Source organism: Salvia splendens, chromosome 7 (assembly GCF_004379255.2).
Source record: "Salvia splendens isolate huo1 chromosome 7, SspV2, whole genome shotgun sequence".
NCBI lineage: Eukaryota > Viridiplantae > Streptophyta > Magnoliopsida > Lamiales > Lamiaceae > Salvia > Salvia splendens.
The window spans coordinates 22,384,686-22,406,877 of NC_056038.1; the positions used below are offsets into that span (position 1 = coordinate 22,384,686).

The 22,192-nt window shown below is 40.9% G+C and overlaps 1 long non-coding RNA gene across 2 annotated transcripts; it reads left to right on the forward strand.

Annotated features, from left to right (window-relative positions):
* Nucleotides 1–5,107, forward strand: LOC121740935. 2 transcript variants are annotated; one of them, XR_006037711.1, is made up of 7 exons: nt 1–130; nt 242–381; nt 895–997; nt 1,243–1,467; nt 2,082–2,144; nt 2,293–2,412; nt 5,070–5,107. It is a non-coding gene; the product is annotated as an uncharacterized LOC121740935 (long non-coding RNA). The 2 variants fall into 2 exon arrangements; XR_006037710.1 differs by lacking the exon at nt 5,070–5,107 and having other exon boundaries at nt 2,293–2,664.
* The last annotated feature ends 17,085 nt before the right edge of the window (nt 5,108–22,192 follow it).

Genomic DNA, 22,192 nt, shown 5'->3' on the forward strand with positions numbered 1-22,192 from the left:
TTGCTAACTCTTTTAGCTCGGATGGCGCCAGATCTATCTTATATCTCTTCTCTTGTAGGTATCCAAAAATTTGAGAGATATACAAGGTTCTGCTTTAGCTATCGATTGAAGCCATATTGAGCTTATCAAGGTACTATGTACTTTCCATTAACTCACTTATCTCCTAATAAAAATGTATTATTTTTTTACACTTTTGCATATCATTTTATTGATTTTTCTCAGTGTCACATATCCATTGCAGATAATTATGAATATGGTGGATCTGTTTTGTTAAGCATCACATCTGAAAGCAACCTAAAGACAGCAAAACCAAATGGTCATGGCGACCTCGGATCTTGGCTTGGAAGTAGAAATGCATCCGACACATAATGCTTATTGAAGGTAAATAGGATTTTATTAATTTGTCTACTTTTTTGTCAGCATGCTCGTGTGCTTTGCTCACTGAATTTATCAAATACTCCCTCCGTTCCATTGTATTGGAGTCATTTTGCCATTTTGGTACGTTCGATAGTAGTGGAGTCATTTTCCTTTTTAGTAAAAGTCAACACATTTCTTATAATTTACTTTACTCTCTCTTCATCTCTCTATCTTTTTCATTTCCTACTTTATTCTTCTTTTACTTAACCCACTTAACACATTTGGAATGGAGGGAGTAATATTTTTGAAAAGGAAATGAGTGGTAGCATATTTGATGAGTATTCTCAGTATTAGAACATTTGTTTATTCTGTTTGTTTATGGAATTGCTAAAATTACAAATTGTTATTGATTCTCAAATATCTAGATCTCTAATGATGTTACAGCCACTGAATTTATATGTTCTGATAATTCTTATCTATCATATTTAAACTATCTCATATCCTTTCGTAACTTTTGACCTTCTGTAACTTGATAAGGTACTTGAATTTCTTCCCGGGCTTCTGGATATATAGAAAAATGAGGGCTACACCATGACAGAAGCAGAGGCAACCCATCTTTCTTCCTTGCTTGGTTGAGAAGGTAACTGATGTGTTAACTGTCTATGTGATATGCTTTTATTCATTGTTAAGAATTTTCTGGCTATATGTCTATGGCAAATGATTCTGGTTATTTTAATTGGATTGAATTTTATTTTTCAAAAATGTTATATCTCAACCAGTATTCAAAGTCTTATTAAGCTAAGGAAGTTGTTGTGGTAAGTTAATGCATAGTTATTAGGTTTGTTTTCAACTTCGTCTTTCCTAATAATTCTGCAAATTATGTAGGTGATGATTTTTGGAGATATGTTGGGAAGCATACTGAGGAACAAAGAAGTATGTTGGATGATAGATATAAGTAAGTTGAGGTTGTCATCAATTTTTCATCCGGTTCTTCCACAAAAATAGTTCTTATGCTTTTGTGAATCATGCACGAGAGATGGAGAAGAAGAGGAAGGAGAGCATGCCTGGAGAAGCTAGAGTTGCCCTAAGACCCTCCGTATAAGAATATGTGTACGATTTTCTTGCACAGTTGCATTTTGTTTAGCCACACAATGATTATTTCATGGACATACGTGTTTCTTTTATTTGTCTAGAATCTAGATCTTACTAGGTCCAACTAAGTTTTCATGAACAGGTTTGCCGTGAACATCTTTCAACCAGTTTTTGGCTCAACCTACCAGGAAAAATCCATTATGTACACACTTGATAGTTATACTTTGGTTTTCGTTAATGAACGCCATATCTACATATTTAGGTATTGCTTTTATTACTGACTAGAGTCCTAGTTTAATCTATCTATCATGATTTTGTTTACTCAAAGGCTCATTTCCCATGGATGGCATTTCTTTTAGCTGTCAGAACGTTGAGCCTAGTAATCTTGTGACAAAATGCATGAACAAATTTTATATGTTATATATATATATACTCTAGAATATACATGAATGATGGAAAGGAATGTCTTTGGAACCAAATCTGTTCCAAGTTGTTGTCTGTCAAGGCAAGACATTCATTGTAAACTGTTGCTATAATTTATATTTTCATAACATTGAAGGGAAAGATCAATAATGACCTTATTGTTTCTTTCCTTTTTTTTGGTTATGATAATTAGTTTTTAATGTCCACAGGTTTGATCCAGCTGATCAAAGTGGGAACTTATCTTGATCCATGGGCATCCCAACTTTCAATCGGTACTCAAACTTTTATGTACTAAATTACTAAATGTCTATAATCAACACCACTATTCAAACTAATTTGCAATTTGTGTTTGAACCCATTATTTCGTAATAATTTATAGATGTGTTTACTATCTACTAATTTCTGTTGTTTTTCTCCCAGGGAGAACTATTGTCTTCCTGAAACCCACACAAATAGACTACCAATGTCGCGGGCTTATTCTGGTGTTGGGCTCACTGGAATGAAGCTATGCAAATCATAGATTATGGTTCTCTTGAACAGGTATATAATTAAAGACCTATGCATGATGTGTCAAAATGTGCGTTTTGTGTATAGTGCATGTATTTTTTGTATAGTGCATGTATTTTGTGTATTGTGTAATGTGGGAAGTGGATGTATTTTGGGTAGTTTGTGCAGTGCTATGTGCATGTGCACAGTGTGCATATTTTGTTTATAGTATGTATTTAGTTTGTAGTATGCGTGTACTATGGGTATTGTTTTTATAATGTTTGTAGTGTGTGTTTTTATAGTTTATGTACTTTGCATATTGTGTGTATAGTGTGTGTAGCGGAATGTATTTTGTGTATAGTGTGGTTTAAGGGCGTGTTTTGTGTGAGAAGTGTGTGTTGCATATGTAGTGTGTGTCACTATGCATGTTTTCAATATTTTGTGTATAGTGTGTGTAGCGCAATGTCACGCCCGCATTTTCTAAGGGTAGAAAACACGGTTGATCGCGACTAGGGGAGGATTAAAGAAGCGGGAAGGAAAGGGGAAAATAACACAACTCGATCATAGCTCAAAAAAATGGGAATAGCTCGAATAAAATCAGAGTATCTCAACAATACACGAACTCAAAAGAAATAATATTTAGCGGAAGCACTTCGAGAGTAGAATAATGCTATGTATGAAGACATAACATATTCTAGACATTTAAAACAAACACAAATCTTCAACAGCTCTGCTCAACACCCACCGCGCTCGTCACAGCTCAACCTGCACATTTTTAAAATGAAATGCAGGGCTGAGTACTTGATGCACTCAGTGGACTCATGCCGAAAACATTTTCAATAAAAATATTTATCATGCCATTAACGAGTGACCTCGGGGTTTTAACTTTGAAAGGGCCCGAGTCACCAAAACATTTCACCAACATCATCATCACCATCAACATCAACCTCAACATCATCAACATCACCATACCATATCTGAACATACATGACAAGGAATGTGGGCACATTCCAAGCCACTAGACCGGCCAACTCAAAGAGATAGCGCACGATCTACGGGGTGTACACTAGCCTGAGTAAGGATTCACTCCCTAGTCAGACCCGAATTCGATTAACCATACATGGCAAAAGCCACTTCAGATAGGTCCCATTGCAACACAAAAATATGGCATGACAAACATATTTCGCAAAAATAAATATACTTAGCACATAGTCTTTATTTAAAAAGAAAGCCCACCTCAAATGTTCAATTCTCAATCACTTTCTGTTCCCCCGCAAACAACGTGCACAAGCTCACCCTTTTCGAAAAACATAATATGCGCAAATCAGACTTTGCAAAATAAAATTAATTTAAAACAATGCATGCATCCTACGTGTGTGCTCACAATATCCTTGTTCAAGATTACAAATTTTTTCAATTAAAAGCTTAGGTGTTTCGATTATTTCCGACCGCTCACATCCCAACAAATTATATTAAAACAAGCCCAAACCAAATAAATTAAATGGTCCAAAGGAAGAAATAAATTATACTCCCAAATTAAACCACCGTATGTACACTTCCTCTTTTAATCAAATATGATAAAAGAATTTTTTTAAAAAAATATCCTTTCTTTTTCCTAAGCACAAAATACGTGTACCTCTTTTCCTTCTTACTTTAAAAAAAAATGTAAACTCTTTTAGAGGAATAAAACAAAGATGAAAAATCATCTCATTCCAATCCCATTCCAAAACACACGCATACTCCCTCATATGCCCAAGAAATAAATTCTAATCATCCCAAATCAGAATAAATTCAAACTTCTCATTCTCGTTACCTCATGTCTCCCAGCTCTCGGTTTCTCCGTTCTACGCCGTCGTTCTTCCAGCCGTACCGTCATTCAGCTCCACCACCGCCACAAGTAGTAGTATGCCCGTCGCCTCTCAGTTTCACATAGTCACAGCCGCTGTCGCTGTTGCTGCAGTGCGTGCGGCAGCTCGGCGTCGCACTTCACTCCCCCGGCCTGCAGCGTCGCCATGAATCGCAGCGGCTGTTCCGTAATCTTGCATACCGAGGGGTTACATTCACAACTTTCGAAGAATCCAGTGACACCGTTTTGGCGATAACAGCGCCCCAGCCTTCGTTGAAGGCGCGCTTCATGACGGTGTAGTTGGTTCCGGGCGGACCCGACCTGATGACGAAGGGATTCGGCATTTTCTGCCCGTTTACCATCACACTGAGATCAGGCTTCGCAGCAGCCTCGCTCTGCATGGATACTCTGAACCCGACCCGGTTCGGAGCGAGCATGGCCCTGCGAGTGACCGGAAAGTCAGCCGCCGGAGTGCTGACGTGAGCAGAAAATCTGAGAGATTCCATTTTTATTTAGGTTGGAACAGTGAAGATGGAGAGATGGCGATCAAGATGAATATCCTGGAATCGGAGTTGAGATTATAGAAAGCTAATTGTTTTGGACTGTATTGAATAGAATAATCTTAAGAGATGAATTTGTGAGAATTTTGATGTAAAGATTACGTGTTGGTAATGATTTTGTGATAGGAATATTATAGAGGGGAGTTGGCTGATGGATAGTTTAGATTTGGGAGAGATTTATTGAGGGGAACCGTTTTGAACATGGGAAAGGAGTGGGGTGCGGTTTTTGTTCCCCTTTTTTTGAACGTGATATGCATCAATTTAATTTGTTTTTTTTTTTGTTTTTTTTTCAATTTTATTTGCAGATCACGGAGGAGGAATATCTTGTCACGGAGGAGGAAAATCTCTGCAGAATCTTTAATTAAATTTGAATTATTGACTTGGTGACCAAGTCAACAGGAAAAGATCTAATTAGATTAATTTGATTTAATTTTTTTCTCTCTTTTTTTTACGGGGTATTACAATCTACCCATCTTAACAAAAATTTCATCCCGAAATTTGCTTACGTCCTTCGAATATAGTATTTCTCCATCATCTTGTCTTCATATTTCCAAGCCGCTTCCTCGTATCGGTTAAAAAAACTATAGCTGAAAATTTAACACCCCGTGTTCTTGGTTATATCGATGCCTCTAGTTGGTGTATCACCTTTACGCATGTCTGATTATAGAAACTTATTCCCCCGTGTGCATTCGAAAAGCTCAACCTCACCCTTTCACTAAAGTCGAGTACCAAGAACTCAAAAAATTAATCAAACAGTCTTACTTGGATATGAACGGATTTCAAAATTGTAGCAACACTGCTGAAAGTGTCTTAATCAGAAAGGTTGCAGATTTGATCAAGAAAACAAGAACAATATTTCTAGCTCGACTCTTCTTAATCTCATCACCAACTTGAGAACATTGGTTTGTAAACAAAGCAAGGACTAAACCCATTGAACTTAACACATCCATTCTGAGAATTAAATGGTTTAAACGGTATCAAATAAAATCCATAGAGCTTAGGAATTTACTTCTGATGAGAGCTCGAAAGAATATGAGATAGGTCATGAAAACAGGATGAAACTAAATTAAGTCTCAAATTCCATAGTAGGCTGCCAAATAAGATATTTCAATTGTCAAATCAAATTTGCAAAATTCGGCATTAATGAAGGATGGTTCAAACATGTCATGACATGAGATGATCAATCGTGGGATGGTTTAGAAACAAAGACAAATGTCATGAAGTAGCACTAATCATGGTTCGACGACACCATGTTATTCAAGAATGAAATCACATCAATGGATTCACAGGTTTGCAACCAACATGAAATGAACTTTTTAGGAAAATCAGCTAGATCAAACACGTTAAGGAAAAAGAGAACACGATAGCCTTAACTTGGTGTTGCAGAAAGAAAATATTATTGAGCATGAAACAATATATGAAGTGAAATTGAGCTAAAAAGAATTTCACTTCTGCAAGGAAGAACTTGCCGCATGCATAGTTACGAAATAAAGAGGTGTACAAAAGTTCCAAGAAAAATATTCCATCATTTGAAGAAACATATATGGGAGATGTGATTATACTGAGGGTCATAACTGCAAACAACTTTAGGAATGAAGTTCAATGACGGAAGCTCATAAGGTCAAAATATTTTCCTCACGAAAGATGAATCAAAGAAGACTACTAATCAAGATGTCCAAAGAAACAAAGGTAAGCACAAATTTTCAAGAAATGAAAGTGAGTCATGACTCGATATAGGAAAAGAAATAATGGGCACTACTTGCAAAGCATGAGTCAACCAAGGTGTTTAAATAGACGAGGGCTCACGGTTATTCAATACGTATCGAAAAGAACTTAGAATCCAAGTAAGTACTGTTGAGTTAAAATCGTTCATTGTAGCTACGAAGGTCGCACTCGTCCGCTCGTCTTTCTGAGGCCAAACGTGGTAACATCGTTCTACGAAACTGCGGATTCCAAGTTGATATTCATCACGTCATTACAACAAAATAATTGTAGTCAGTCAAAAGCCATATCTTCATAATATTCTTGCATATTATAACAACCATTCTCTTAAAACATTTTCATCATCCGTGTGCTTCTTTGCATCCAATAAAGGTCGTCTCCATCGTGTTGCTACTTTTAGGAAATCACGCAAGATAGATACTAATTTAAATTGTGATTACGATCTCTCGTCGTTGCATGGATAAATCGTCTAACAAATCTTCTTGTCTCGACCCCTTGCACATTTGAAACTTCATTTAGTCCTCAATATCCTTCTCTTCTTGAGATCTTAATCATATTCTTGTTGTTCTTATCATTTAGGGAAAACGATATGAAATAGTAAAATAGTTCACACATCAAGCTTGCTCCAACGATTCGCGCCATTCCAAGAATAAAAAGTTTCGTTGTCCATTGGCCTCCATCTTCTATCTCGATCCTCTCGTCTCATATCTCGATAATCTAGGAATTTCGCCCCACTTTCCCTTCATCGCTCGGGAAAGCGATAGATAAATTGTCAACTTACAACTATGGTTCGCGCATGTTCCATCTAGCTTAGTCTTAGGCACTCTAAGTTCACAACGCATTTCACCACCTTATAGATCAACAAATATTATATTTAAAGTCATTCATACTTCAAATAACAAGTATAATACACAACATTTCGCTTCCCAAACCCAACGCTTTCACATTTCACTTCTACTTTCAAAACAAACATTTTCTTCAAAACTCACACTTTTCTAAAAAATGTCAACATCTCGCTTTCAACTTTGAAGTACAAGTTTTGACTCAAAACTCAAAACATACTTGAATATCAACTTTCATCTTTCATGTAAAAACAAACAGTCCGTCGTCCCTCATCCAAAACTCGTTCTTTTCTCAAACATCAGCAAATACTCTTCTCAACTCGAAATCATTCCCCCACAGAAAGATTTTACTTCCTCGTTCTTATAAAAATTTTCTCCTCTTTCTTTCTCAAAAATTTTATCGTCTTCCTTTCTCCAAAACTTTCTCATTAAAATTTTCACATAAAAATATATTACCTCTTTCTTGGTTGAGTGTGACGAGTCGGGATGTTGAGCCTTCAATGCATAATTATTATCATTATTATTTTAGTCTAGCGAAATGAGTCTAGACTAAGAGAGAAAAAGACTCTCGGGTCCAGAGCGGAAAGAAAAATTGCTCTGATACCACTTTGTCACGCCCGCATTTTCTAAGGGTAGAAAACACGGTTGATCTCGACTAGGGGAGGATTAAAGAAGCGGGAAGGAAAGGGGAAAATAACACAACTCGATCATAGCTCAAAAAAAATGGGAATAGCTCGAATAAAATCAGAGTATCTCAACAATACACGAACTCAAAAGAAATAATATTTAGCGGAAGCACTTCGAGAGTAGAATAATGCGATGTATGAAGACATAACATATTCTAGACATTTAAAACAAACACAAATCTTCAACAGCTCTGCTCAACACCCACCGCGCTCGTCACAGCTCAACCTGCACATTTTTAAAATGAAATGCAGGGCTGAGTACTTGATGCACTCAGTGGACTCATGCCGAAAACATTTTCAATAAAAATATTTATCATGCCATTAACGAGTGACCTCGGGGTTTTAACTTTGAAAGGGCCCGAGTCACCAAAACATTTCACCAACATCATCATCACCATCAACATCAACCTCAACATCATCAACATCACCATACCATATCTGAACATACATGACAAGGAATGTGGCCACATTCCAAGCCACTAGACCGGCCAACTCAAAGAGATAGCGCACGATCTACGGGGTGTACACTAGCCTGAGTAAGGATTCACTCCCTAGTCAGACCCGAATTCGATTAACCATACATGGCAAAAGCCACTTCAGATAGGTCCCATTGCAACACAAAAATATGGCATGACAAACATATTTCGCAAAAATAAATATACTTAGCACATAGTCTTTATTTAAAAAGAAAGCCCACCTCAAATGTTCAATTCTCAATCACTTTCTGTTCCCCCGCAAACAACATGCACAAGCTCACCCTTTTCGAAAAACATAATATGCGCAAATCAGACTTTGCAAAATAAAATTAATTTAAAACAATGCATGCATCCTACGTGTGTGCTCACAATATCCTTGTTCAAGATTACAAATTTTTCCAATTAAAAGCTTAGGTGTTTCGATTATTTCCGACCGCTCACATCCCAACAAATTATATTAAAACAAGCCCAAACCAAATAAATTAAATGGTCCAAAGGAAGAAATAAATTATACTCCCAAATTAAACGACCGTATGTACACTTCCTCTTTTAATCAAATATGATAAAAGAATTTTTTTAAAAAAATATCCTTTCTTTTTCCTAAGCACAAAATACGTGTACCTCTTTTCCTTCTTACTTTAAAAAAAAATGTAAACTCTTTTAGAGGAATAAAACAAAGATGAAAAATCATCTCATTCCAATCCCATTCCAAAACACACGCATACTCCCTCATATGCCCAAGAAATAAATTCTAATCATCCCAAATCAGAATAAATTCAATCTTCTCATTCTCGTTACCTCATGTCTCCCAGCTCTCGGTTTCTCCGTTCTACGCCGTCGTTCTTCCAGCCGTACCGTCATTCAGCTCCACCACCGCCACAAGTAGTAGTATGCCCGTCGCCTCTCAGTTTCACATAGTCACAGCCGCTGTCGCTGTTGCTGCAGTGCGTGCGGCAGCTCGGCGTCGCACTTCACTCCCCCGGCCTGCAGCGTCGCCATGAATCGCAGCGGCTGTTCCGTAATCTTGCATACCGAGGGATTACATTCACAACTTTCGAAGAATCCAGTGACACTGTTTTGGCGATAATAGCGCCCCAGCCTTCGTTGAAGGCGCGCTTCATGACGGTGTAGTTGGTTCCGGGCGGACCCGACCTGATGACGAAGGGATTCGGCATTTTCTGCCCGTTTACCATCACACTGAGATCAGGCTTCGCAGCAGCCTCGCTCTGCGTGGATACTCTGAACCCGACCCGGTTCGGAGCGAGCATGGCCCTGCGAGTGACCGGAAAGTCAGCCGCCGGAGTGCTGACGTGAGCAGAAAACCTGAGAGATTCCATTTTTATTTAGGTTGGAACAGTGAAGATGGAAAGATGGCGATCAAGATGAATATCCTGGAATCGGAGTTGAGATTATAGAAAGCTAATTGTTTTGGACTGTATTGAATAGAATAATCTTAAGAGATGAATTTGTGAGAATTTTGATGTAAAGATTACGTGTTGATAATGATTTTGTGATAGGAATATTATAGAGGGGAGTTGGCTAATGGATAGTTTAGATTTGGGAGAGATTTATTGAGGGGAACCGTTTTGAACATGGGAAAGGAGTGGGGTGCGGTTTTTGTTCCCCTTTTTTTTGAACGTGATATGCATCAATTTAATTTGTTTTTTTTTTTCAATTTTATTTGCAGATCACGGAGGAGGAATATCTTGTCACGGAGGAGGAAAATCTCTGCAGAATCTTTAATTAAATTTGAATTATTGACTTGGTGACCATGTCAACAGGAAAAGATCTAATTAGATTAATTTGATTTAATTTTTTTCTCTCTTTTTTTTTACGGGGTATTACACGCAATGTCTATTTTTTGTTTATGTGTAATGTCTGTATTTTGCATATAATGTGTAGTTTGTGTATATTGTGTAATATGTGAAGTGTGTGCATTTTTCCTACGTGTGTATTTTTTGTTTATAATGTGTGTTTGTATAGTGTTTGCGATGTGTATATTGTATATATTTTGTGTATAATGTGTGTATAGCGCATTGTTAGTACTCTGTGTGTATAGCGCATTGTTAGTACTCTGTGTGTATAGCGCATTGTTAGTTCTATGTGTGGTATGTGTATTGCGTGAAGTATGTGTATATTGTGTGTAATGGGTGCATTTTATGTTGCGTATGCAGTGTGCACAGTATGTGCAATTGTGTGTACGAATGTGTGTGTGGGTATGTGTATTTTGTGTTTATTGTGTATATTTTGTTTATAGTTTGTGTGCAATTGGTGTATTGTGTATGCAGTGTGTGTATTTTGTGAGTAGTGGGTGAAGTCTTCGTATTTTGTGTATAGCACGTGTATTTTGTGTAAGGTGTGTCTGAAATATGGGTATTTTGTGTATTGTGTGTGTAATGCGTATTTTGGGTATAGTAAGTATAATACGTACAATATATGCATTGTATTGTATATACACGCATACTGTGTGTACTCTTTGTGTGCAGTGTATGTATTTTGTGTTGTGTGTGTAGTTCTTGAGTTCATCATGCATAAAATATAAACAAAACCGCAAGAACATGCTTCGCAATCAAATAACACATGCATACATGAATTTTGCAAAATTTAAATCCAAATAATCAGAGCAAAACACAACTCTGATACCAATTGTAGGGGTTGGCAGCGGAAGCGTGCATTCAATGATCACATAATATCTTGATCTATTTAGCAGATTATTTAGACAAAATCTATTCGCGTAATTCTCACATGTATCATGCTCATAACTTGAATTTAATCATGCTTTAGCATAATTGAAACCTAAAACATGCTTACTACGGAAATAGTCAATTTACCTCGTTAATTCTCCAAAGAATCGAAGTTGGCTAGCGCCTTCTCCACGTGAAGATCTTGAGTAGTAAACCACGGATCTTCTGACTGGTTCCCGGACTGTAAACTGATATTAGTGTGGGTTGATATCACCATAATACTATGACTTGAATAAAGAAGATGAAAACTGCTCACGGAGAGAGCTAAAAATCGTCCCTCTTCCAGAAAGAGAGGGGGACAAAAATTATGATGGTAATTAAGTCTACTTTCTGTCTCATTTATTCTCCTATTTATATTAAGTCACATATTGGGCCCAATCAGGGATCTATGGAAGAATTTGGATATGGCCTCCCCCAATTAGCTTCTTACTAATTAAATTGAACCCAAAATTTAATATAAGCTTATATTGGAATATTACGAGCAGCCACTACAGAAGTAATATTGCACTTCCCATCCAAATCCGAAATTACAAGTATTCCGGGTTTTCATTTGTTTGTTGTTCATTTCCCGTGCTTAAGATAGAAACATCCATTAATTAATCAATATCTGCTATGAACTTAATTAATTAACATATTATTAACTCTAAGAGTGGACTTAGCAAGAAACGCTTATTTATTATTCATAGAGTAATCAAACACCAACTAGCTAGGTTCCGAATAATAAAAGCTTGTTTCGAGCTCCTCTTGTGGACGTTATCAAACGCGACTCACCTCGCGCACGATTCAATATAATAGCAATCCTAGCACCGCTAGATATTAATCACCACTACCCAATATACCAGAATTCTTGGGTTGCGAAAAACCCGTACCATTTGGTAAGTCAAAGTAGTGCATAATCAATACCGTATGCTCAATGCTAACGTACATTGATTAAGAAACTAATTATCAAGACCTCGTCTTTCAGTAGATAGCATAAAGACTCGTCTTGCTGTTAGATCCAATTCAGTGCTATACCACACCAATGTCATCTTATTTCAGTAAGGCTTAGAAATATGCGGACTGACATTGCAACCTTTCACGATAGGTAGTCTAGGCCTATCTAGGTTGTGAAATTCTTATTTTTCTTTGTTCAGAACTGACCATGTTACCTTAAAGTGGACGACGCCCATAGTCAGTCTACTAAAATAAAGACTTAGACTTTGTTACGTTGCTTATACATGCTTATACATTTAAATATGCAATAAACATTTAATAAATGTAAAACATAACGACATTATGACAAAAATAATCTGTTGCCTCCATTGAAAAATAAAACATATAGTTTTATAGTATTCAATCACTCGAAACGTGATTTATAGTATACAAACTCTAAAAGTGTGTAGTGCTTGTATTTTTACGGTAGAGAATGTATTTTGCGTATAGTATGTGTACAATGCGTCCTATTTATTGTAAAGTGTTTCTAGTATACAAACTCTAACAATCTCCCACTTATACTCAAAACAGCTTTCGAGTATACAAAATAAATGTGCATTACGTCTAATTCTCCCAGTTATGCTGAAAGCAAGTTAAGGTCTTGAATGGGTCGAACTCCCATCCCTTCAACATGGCGTTCGAACGGTTTCACAGCCAATGCCTTTGTAAAAGGATCTGCCAGGTTGTTCTCTGACGTAATCATGACCACTTGTATGTCTACTCTCTGTACTATATCTCTAATGATATGATACTTCATCTCTATGTGTTTGCTTGCTTTGTGAGCCCGTGGTTCTTTCGAGTTTGCCACAACACCAGAATTGTCACAATAAATGGTGATTCTCTTGGGAAGATTCGTAACCACACCTAAGTTCATAAGGAATTTCTTGAACCATACAGCCTCTTTTGCAGCCTCCGAAGCAGCTACATATTCGGCTTCCATGGTAGAGTCCACGATGCATTTCTGCTTCACACTCTTCCAAATTACTGTTCCACCTCCTAAAGTGAACACGTATCCAGAAGTAGATTTTCTCAAGTCCTTATCAGCTTGAAATCAGAGTCAGTATATCCTAAAGGACAGAGCTCGGCTACATTGTAAACTAGAGCATAGTCCTTAGTCCGTTTAAGGTACTTGAATATGTTCTTTACGGCAGTCAATGTCCTTGGCCTAGATTCGACTGATATCTTGCCACCATGCCAATAACAAAGCAAATATCAGGCCTTGTACAACGCATAGCATACATGAGACTTCCAACTTCCGAAGCATATGGTATCCTTCTCATCTCTTCTATCTCAGATGGCGCTTTGGGGCTATACCACACCAATGTCATCCAATTCAGTGCTATACCACACCAATGTCATCTTATTTCAGTAAGGCTTAGAAATATGCGGACTGACATTGCAACCTTTCCGATAGGTCGTCTAGGCCTATCTAGGTTGTGAAATTCTTATTTTTCTTTGTTCAGAACTGACCGTGTTACCTTAAAGTGGACGACGCCCACAACCGGTCTACTAAAACAAAGACTTAGACTTTGTTACGTTGCTTATACATTTAAATATGCAGTAAACATCCATTAAATGTAAAACATAACAACATTATGATAAAAATATTATGTTTCATTCCTTTGGAAAATAACATATAGAGTTTTACAGTATTCAATCACTCGAAAGGTGATTTATAGTATACAAACTCTAACAATCTCCCATTTATACTCAAAACAGCTTTCGAGTATACAAAATATAGGTGCACACGTCTAATTCTCCCACTTATACTTAAAACGAGTTGAGGTCTTGAATGAGTCGAACTCCCATCCCTTCAACATGGCGTTCGAACGGTTTCACCGCCAACGCCTTTGTAAAAGGATCTGCCAGGTTGTTCTCTGACACAATCTTGAACACTTGTATGTCTCCTCTCTGCACTATATCTCTAATGATATGATACTTTCTCTCTATGTGTTTGCTCGCTTTGTGAGCTCTTGGTTCTTTCGAGTTTCCACAACACCAGAATTGTCACAATAGATGGTGATGCTCTTGGGCAGATTCGTAACCCCACCTAAATCCACAAGGAAGTTCTTGAACCATACAGCCTCTTTTGCAGCCTCTGAAGCGGCCACATACTCGACTTCCATGGTCGAGTCCGCGATGTATTTCTGCTTCACACTCTTCCAAATGACGGCTCAACCTCCTAAGGTGAACAGATATCCAGAAGTAGTTTTTCTCGAGTCCTGATCAGATTGAAAATCTGAGTCAGTATATCCCAAAGGACAGAGCTTGGCTGCATTGTAAACTAGAGCATAGTCCTTAGTCCGTTTAAGGTACTTGAGTATGTTCTTTACAGCAGTCCAATGTCCTTTGCCCGGATTCGACTGATATCTTGCCACCATACCAACATCAAAGCAAATATCAGGCATTGTACAAAGCATAGCATACATAAGACTTCCAACTGCCGAAGTATATGGAATCCTTCTCATCTCTTCTATCTCAGATGGCGTTTTGGGACACATATCTTGAGATAGATGGATGCCATGTCTAAAAGGTAAGAAATCTTTCTTGGCATCTTGCATGCTAAAGAGACTAAGTACAATGTCGATGTAAGGTTTTTGAGATAAGCACAACGTCCTCTTCTCACGATTCCGAAGAACCTTGATTCCGAGGATGTGTCCCGCGTCTCCCATATCCTTCATCTTGAACTGGTTCGACAACCAAGTTCGTACTGATGACAACATCTTTTTATTGTTTCCAATTAGAAGAATGTCATCTACATATAAAACTAAGAACACAACATTCCCCTTTTCAACCTTCTTGTAAACGCAACTTTCATTTGGGCACTTTTCGAATCCAAACTTATTGACAGTCTGATCGAAACACTGGTTCCATGATCTAGATGCTTGCTTGAGGCCATAAATGACATTCTTAAGCTTCCAAACTATGGGTTCATTGCCCTTCACGGCATATCCTTCGGGTTGTTCCATGTAGATGGTCTCCTCAAGACTCTCGTTCAAGAATGCAGTCTTAACGTCCATCTGCCACACATCCCAATCCAGGTAAGCTGCTATAGACAAAAGTATCCAGATTGATTTCAGCATGGCCACCGAGGAGAAGGTCTCGTCGTAATCGACTCCTTCCCTTTGGGTATACCCATTGGCCACTAGTCTTGCTGTAAAGACTTTAACTCGTCTATCGGGTCCACGTTTACGCTTGTATATCCACTTGCTCCCAATGGCAGTACAACCTTCGGGTAGGACAGACAAATCGTAGACGTCTCTGTCTATCATAGATTGTAGTTCCGAATCCATTGCTGTAATATCCGAAAATGTTTCTTTTTCTTAATGGATGATTTTGTGAATTCTTGTTTAATATATGGTGTGGAAAATCTTAATTGATTTATTCTATTGTTGGTGGATGTGATATAATTTAACTAGGCTTTTTATAATTGGGATAATTAATAAATCATGAATTAAAATCCTAATTAACTAATTATCTCTCCCTCCTTCTCTCTTGTTTTTTTCGAAATCCCTCCCCCATCACCCCACGATTTTCTCAACCCCCCCCACTCCCACATAACCGATATTTTTCCCTTCCCAATCACAATCATCGGTTTCTCTCTTCTCCCTCACAATCTCAACACCGGTAAGCTCCCTCTCTCCTTCTCCCTCTCGGTTTTACCTTCCCTCATTCACTCCCTCTCACCATCCTCTTGGATTCTTCAAGGTGTTACGCACTCTCGTTGTGAATCGGAGTCGGAAGAAGAAGTAAAGAGTGTGAATTACGTTGAACTATCCGGGAAAGGTAACCCGATACCCTAACTCGTAATAATTTCGAAAAACATGCATGTAGGACGTTTTTGGATGGTTTAGATGCTGAATAGGTTTTGTGGCTATGTGTTTGTGTTGAACATGTTTTCGGTGATAACTGACAGTGGGTTCCGACTCCTTTTTGACTGAGCAAAAGATCTCCTTTTGATACGAAATTTTAACTGTATAAACTTGGATGTGTCTTGGGTGTGGTGTGTAAATTTCAGCTTCTTTGGAGGTCGTATGATTTTATTATGATTTTCGCAAGTAAACTGCGCAGTTTCTGCGAGTTGTGTGTTCTGGGTGATGTATGTGTGTGCAATGGGGGTGTGTCTGAGTGCTTCGTTTTTGTGAAGTCTGTGGGTGTGTTTGGCCAAGAGATGGCTCAGAGGAATCAGCGTTTGGTTCGAGGGTTTCGTGTGTGTTGGCCGAGAGTTTTAGGGTTCGGCCTAGGGCAGTGTGGTGGAGAGTGTTGAAGGGTTGATCCCAGGTGTTTGGGTGTGTTTTGGGATGTAGAATGTGTGGTGTGATTGTCGTATAGGGTTTGAGAATCGTTGGTTGGGGAAAAACGGGTGTACACATGATCGAGCCAGTGCCGAGCCAGACGCCGAGACAGACGCCGAGCCAGTGCCGAGCCAGGTGCCGAGCCACGTGCCGAGACAGGTGCCGAGCCGTGCCGAGCCAGGGCCGAGCCATGTGCCGAGACAGGTGCCGAGCCAGGCGGCCGAGACGGTCGGCCGAGGTGCCGAGCCAGGCGGCCGAGGTGCCGGGCCAGGCGGCCGAGACGGTCGGCCGAGGTGCCGAACCAGGCGGCCGAGGTGCCGAGCCAGGCGGCCGAGGTGCCGAGCCAGGCGGCCGAGACGGTCGGCCGAGGTGCCGAACCAGGCGGCCGAGGTGCCGAGCCAGGCGGCCGAGACGGTCGGCCGAGGTGCCGAGCCAGGCGGCCGAGACGGTCGGCCGAGGTGCCGAGCCAGGCGGCCGAGACACCGAGCCAGGCGGCCGAGACAGCCGGCCGAGGTGCCGAGCCAGGCGGCCGAGACACCGAGCCAGGCCGAGACGCCGATCCTTTTTCCGAGCTTTTTCCGAACCTTTTCCGAGCCAAGTGAGCCGTTGCACAGTAAGGGTATGCCAGGTGTATGAGTGTTGTGTGTGTGTCGTGTGCGCGTTTTGGGTACGTCGTATGCGTGTCGGGTGCGTGCGGGGTGTGTTTTCGGGCGTGTGTTTTTGTGTGATTGGCTTATGAGATGTTGTTAAGTGTGTATACGTGTAACGTGCTAGATGTTGAAGTCATCCACGTAGGAAGCATGCATTGTCGTTTAAACATCGTCTACCCTGACTCTAATCATGATTTATTTATCTTTCAAAAAGGGTGATCTTTTACGAGGAAAGTGTGGTTGAAGGGAACTATTTTAAAAGCTAAGCAATCGAGGTGGGCTTTTCTACCCTACTATTTTATGTGGGTTATCTTTAATACGGACTTCGTTCCGGAAATGTTTATGGAGGTGAATTGCTTGTCTTGCCAACTGTTTTGATTTGAAACCTATCTGAAGTGGTTTACCACATATGATTAATCGAATTCGGGTCTGTTGGGCTGCGAACCCTCAGGCTAGTGTACACGAGACCGGGAGCCATCTGAGAGCAAGTTGGCCGGTCTAGATGACCTGGGGTGTGGCCACGCCCCTTGTCACCGTTGGATCAGATAGTGTATGATGGTGGGAATAAGGGTGGCAATATCTGAAAATGACTGCGCAGTCGAATTTATGAAATATATTTTTGTGTACTTGGGCTATTTTCATTACACTCAAAACCCCAATGTTACACTGTTATGGCATGACAAACTATGTTTTTGGCGTGTGTCCACTGAGTGCAATAAGTACTCAGCCCTGCATGTTGTTTTCTTAATGTGCAGGTTGAGCGGCGATGGGGATGACGGATGTTGAGCGTGAAAGCCAAATTAGTGTTTTACTTTGTCTTTTGGATGGTGTCGTGTCGCCATACCCGGCATCATCTGTCCCTTGGTCTTTTCCGCTGCTTTGTAATCCGATACAATGTTTTTATTTAAAACTCTGTTTACTTTAACCTTAGTGCAATGTTTTGAAGTGAACTTCTTTTAATAAATGTTTTTGGGTCAAATAATCTTGTTCTCCCCTTTCTTCCCCGCTTCTTTGTTCCTCCCCTAGTCGCGGTCCACCGTACTTCCTATTCTTAGGAAATGCGGGCGTGACAGAGTGGTATCAGAGCCAGGTTTTCTTTCAGCTCTGGATCCAAGAGTCTTTTTCTGTTTTGAGTAAGTTTTCAAAAGTGTCATTGGCTCAACATCCGACTCATCGCACTCAACCTGAAATGAGGTAATGAAAATTTTGAATTTTTGGAAAGTATATGGAAGTGGAGGAAATTGTGATTTTGGGTTTTGAAAATGATTTTTGTAAAGTTTAAGTAAATGTTGATGCATGTAGAAGGGTACAAAATGATGTGAAAAGTTGGAAATTATTTGAGTTACAAACTGTTATGGTATGTCATGAACTGTTTTTGTGTGTTGAATTTATATGAAAGCATGTGGCTGAGGTGTGATGCTATGATGACGTGAATGTTGATGTGAGCTTTTATGTGAGTATGTGTTGGCCTTTTGAATGATTGAACTTAGACGTGAGAGGTTTCACTAGGGCTTCTTAGACCTATAGTAGATAAGAACTTTTGGCCTTCGAACACCAGCGGGTTTGGAGTTAGAACATCGATACGTCTGCATACACATATCTCTCTCTTCTTCGGTTATGCCCCCTGTTTTTATACGCGAGGCGATTGTTTCTGTTTTTCTATAGATGGCGCGTATGTTCCGAACCCCGCGACGGAGTGATCGCGATAGACTTAGGGCACAAAGGGTGCTCAGGGATTATAGAGTGTACCGGAAGAAGGATCACATACCGTTGATCGAGTTCGTGGCACACTTCGACACCCTCTGGAGGGCAGCTCAGGAGTTCGGAGTGACGGAGCACGACGGCATTGAGAAGCTAATAGAATTGCTCCCTGACAGCTGGAAGGAGTGGGCTGAAAGAACGGCGAGGAGGTACACGTGGCATGAGCCTGTTACCGATGACATGGTGGGTGACATGGCTGGCTTTCGGAAGGCCGTGTACTGCGCACTGGTGGACTCTCGAGAAGAGCAGCCCCCACAGGATGTGCAAGAGAGGATTGTGTATCAGGACAAGTATGTGAGCATGTACGAGGGTGAGCAAGGGTTTGAAGGTGACTACGGGGAAGAACCCGAGGAGGCTCCGCAAGGGAATCCCGAGGTGGCTCTGCAAGAGAACCCCGAGGAGGACGATGACGAAGACCCAGAGGAAGGGCCTATGGATGAGGATGATAGAGTCGTAGTCTAGAATTAGAATAGTTCGTTGTCTTTTCAGTTTTTGCTTTCAGTACGATCTGCTCTTGAGAACAATGTTGACCTTCCTTCTTTTATGAGAATTTTGATTTTGATATATATCCTATGTGTTGCATCTTATACTACTTGAAGATTATGAGAAAATTTTGAGAAAGTGGTAATTTTGGATGAGAATTGTAGTAACACTTTTTGGATATTGAATCAGAATGCCGCCAAGACGTGAACGCCGTCCACAACAAGGACCCAACGCTGAGGCACCACCTCCACCACCACCTCCACCACCACCTCCACCCCCGCCTCAGCAAGAAAGATTCATAGTTACGTTCTCCAGGCAGAATCCCCCTAAATTCGATGGACAGGGAGATCCCTCAAAAGCCGAAGAGTGGATACGCGGCCTCGAGCGTATTTTCAGGGTCATGGAGTGCACAGATAGGGAGCGCATTGCTTGCGCCACCTTTCAACTATTAGGTGATGCCGATTACTGGTGGGAGACTCGGCAAAGGACTATGGATCCTGCACGCCTGGAAGCGCTAACATGGGAAGAGTTTAAGGTGGAGATTGACAACAAGTATGTCCCAAAGACGTACAGACGGGCCAAGGTGGTAGAATTCCACACGTTGAGCCAAGGCCGAATGACTGTAACTGAATATGACCGAGCCCTCGCGCAGATGGCACGATATGCGCCCGAATTGATGGACACCGACGAGAAATGGGCGGTGAAGTTCCGGGCCGGGCTCAGAGATGAGATAAAGGCCGCATTGGCTTGCCGAGGAGAACTCTCCTACTCGGAGATCTTGACTTGTGCACTGGACGTGGAAGATGCACTCCCTAAACCAAGAGTTGTGGCGACAACAAACGCGACACCTCTACAAGCCCAGTCAGGTCACCAAGAGAAGAGGAGGTGGGATGGCGATCAAACTCAGTATGGTGGCAAGAGGCCACAACACATGAGGAACGCACCCTTCAATGGCGGGAGACAGAATACCTTTCAACCGAGGGCAAACTTTCCGCCGAGGAACCCCCAATGTGGAAGGTGCTTCAAGTACCATACCGGAGAGTGTCGAGACCCTACGTGCTTCAACTGTGGTGGAAGTGGCCATTACTTCCGAAGTTGCCCAAATAAGAACATGGGAACGGGATCGAGACAGAACCAGCTAGGCTTCCGTCCACAATCCCAGGCACTACCTGCATCTCCACCGCAACAACGCCGCCAAGGATTGCCGTCGCAAGCAAGGGCCTACGCCTTGAAGGGGAAGCAGCCGGCAAATGGGAAAGAAACCTTTGGGCAAGGAAACTTGGCAGGTATGGGCACACTTCTAAATATGCCTATAGTTGTCTTGTTTGATACGGGTGCATCGCATTCCTTTATATCAACTTCTTGTGTGGATACTTTGGGATTACCTACTGTTAAGACCGAACCCACTATGAGTGTGACCTCACCGGTAGGCGGGACTATAGATATATCCCGATCTTGTGCATGTGTGAACTTTGGAGTAGGCGAACTCAGTTTAGTGGCCCATAATTTGCAAATAATGACAATGGGTAGCGTAGACATAATCTTGGGTATGGATTGGTTAGCGGAGAACCACGTTATCCTTCATTGTAGAGAAAGGGAAATTTTGTTTGAAACCCCAGGAAAAGAGCCGACGAGGTTTTACGGAATCTCAATGAACCGACGCAAGTCCATTGTCTCCGCGCTGCAAGCCACTACAATGATGAGGAAGGGATGTCCAGCGTACCTTGTTTATTTGAATGGGGAGGAGAAGAAAGACAGGAAGATAGAAGATGTGGCGATAGTGAGTGAATATCCCGATGTCTTCCCCGATGCATTGCCGGGACCCCCACCCGACAGGCAAGTAGAATTCACGATCGATCTGGAGCCCGGATCGGCACCAATATCCAAAGCACCTTATAGGATGGCGCCAAAAGAGTTGGAGGAGCTTAAGGTGCAACTACAAGAGCTACTAGAATTGGGATTCATTAGACCTAGCGTGTCGCCATGGGGAGCACCAGTGTTGTTTGTAAAGAAAAAGGATGGAACGATGAGGATGTGCATCGACTATCGAGAGCTAAACAAACTGACGCTGAAGAACAAGTATCCACTACCAAGGATAGACGACTTGTTTGACCAACTTCGAGGGGCAGGAGTCTTCTCTAAGATGGATTTGAGGTCTGGGTACCATCAGCTGAGGGTTCGGCGAGAAGATGTACCCAAGACGGCTTTCCGAACAAGATATGGTCATTATGAGTTCGTGGTGATGCCTTTTGGACTGACGAACGCCCCGGCAGTGTTCATGGACCTTATGAACCGCGTGTTCCATCCATATTTGGACCGGTTTGTCCTAGTTTTCATCGATGATGTGCTCGTTTACTCAAAGAACGTGGAGGAGCACAAAGAGCACCTGAGAACAGTCCTAGCAACTCTAAGGGACGAGAAACTATATGCCAAGTTCAGTAAGTGCGAGTTTTGGCTCAAGGAAGTTAACTTTCTTGGACATATAGTAACCTCAGATGGAATTCGTGTAGACCCGGCCAAGGTGGAAGCGGTGCAGGAATGGAAGTCGCCTTCTACACAAAATGAAATTCGAAGCTTCTTAGGACTGGCGGGCTATTATCGAAGATTCATTGAGGGATTCTCGAAGATAGCAAGGCCAATGACACAACAACTGAAAAAGGGAGTCAAGATGAATTGGACACCAGAATGTGAGGCGAGCTTTCAGTTGTTGAAGGAGAAATTGACCACCGCACCAATTCTAGCTGTGCCGGAGTCAGGGACTGACTATGCGGTGTATACGGATGCGTCGAAGGTGGGA